This window comes from Helianthus annuus, chromosome 13, assembly GCF_002127325.2.
Source record: "Helianthus annuus cultivar XRQ/B chromosome 13, HanXRQr2.0-SUNRISE, whole genome shotgun sequence".
NCBI classification, from domain to species: domain Eukaryota; kingdom Viridiplantae; phylum Streptophyta; class Magnoliopsida; order Asterales; family Asteraceae; genus Helianthus; species Helianthus annuus.
In genome coordinates, this window is record NC_035445.2 from 120520334 (window position 1) to 120522247 (window position 1914).

Here is a 1914-nt window from a genome sequence, read left to right on the forward strand (position 1 = left end):
GGTGGGTCAGACATGCAATTTGTTAGTAAAGATGCATATAGAGTGGAGGCAGCAGGAGATGTACCTCCCCCTGACAATAATGTGGATACGAAAGACGATGATCAACAGATCACCGATTTAGAAGCGAAAGACGAAAAAAATGATAAGATTTACGAAGCACGGTTTATCTGTGATGAAGAGGTAGCCAAAATTGCTGAGATGGAAGGTAAGGCTAGTGAACAGGTTGAAGGGAATGACAATGAAGGTAATCTTCAGAAACCATTTTATTTGTAGGGTCGTAAAAACTCTAGAGGCACCATGTTTAGCCATGTCTAATTTATTAAAGAATGTTTATGCAGCTTCGAAAAGTAAGACTGTTAATGAAGATGCCTTTGCAACTGATGCAAGTAAAGAAGAATGTGGTGGCGTCGTGTATGCCTCAGCGGAAGGTGATGTTATTGACAAGGATGAACGGGTGGTTTTGGATGGCAAAGGCAAGGGGGCTGTTGAGAAGTGTGACAGTGCTTGTAACGGTAATTATTTATTCTGCTTCTGATACTAACTTGTGCATGAGATGTGATAAGAATGTTTTATGCAGCTGAAAATAGTAAGATTGAGCATGAAGTACTAGATTCAACGGTGGTAAATAAGGAAGAGTGTGTTGGCGTGGTGGTTGGCTCTGTGGAAGGAGATGCTTTCGATAAAGCTGAGGACGTCGATGGTAAAGGGAAAGCGGCGGAAGAGGAGTGGCAGCCGCATAATAACGGTAAAGATTTTCATGCTATAACATGTGTTAAGTACTTCCCTATTAGGAACATTTAGTGAGTTAACATGTGTTAATCATATGAACAGTGGGCGGAGGCGATACATTTATTGATGAACGTAGTTTCGATGGGCCTAATTGGAGTCTTGGAATGACACAAATTGGTGGTGAATTTGAAAAGTCACGGAAAACCGGTACGTAAGAGCATTAAAATAAATAGCATTGCTGGGTTAGTGGGAGTCATTTAAAATATACTTATTTGCAACGAACGTGCAAGTTGCACAAATGCGAAGGTGGATGAGATGGCTGGGACAGAAACAGCGCCCGAGCGTTCCGGTAAGCTTTACTATATTTATTTACTGTGAAAGTGTTATATTCGTTACATAGTAACGTGAATTAATTATTTTATACGTGTTTAGGCGATATGGAGAATACCACAAACATGAGTATGGTTATAATGGTAGAACCAGTTAGCTCATACGACCCCGCAATTGCAATACACAAGGGGCAAGCTGGGCTGGAATTATTTGGTGGTGATGCGAAGGAGGTGGAGGACAATATGCCGCTTGCACACCGTGTACGTATGTTAGCTGAATTGGGGGCCCAAAAAAGGAAGCTCCCTTTTAGAGAGAAAGTGGCAGCGGAACCAAATAGATCACCTTACTATATAAGGTCTGTTGACATGGTTCAGCAAATCACTAAGAAGGAGGCAAATCTGTGGGATTACATATACGCTGATGAATCCCCAATGCACTTGCTATATGGGCATTCTCGTAGGAAGCGGGCAATGGAGGCAAACTTGTAAGTAGAACTACAACGGGGTTTATTGTTGTATAATAGGGGTGTAAACCATGAACCAATTGGATCGAGTTAATTGGTTAATATTTGATTTTTGCCACAGGAATGAACAGGGTACGTCGTCAGTTGATGATGTAGATAGCCCGATACACATGGCTGTGTAAGTAACATGTGTTAAAAAATGAGTTAAATAACAGTAACATGTGTTAAGATATGCAGTTTAATTTTTAATCTGTACATATGAAACCACGGAGTTGCTGTTTCGAAGCATTGCACATGTACAAGCGTCTCGGGCTATGTTCAAGAGTTTAAACGTTGGCAATGAGGTGTCGGATGGTATTATCGACTGTTGGGCGGAGGTGCTAAACTTCCAA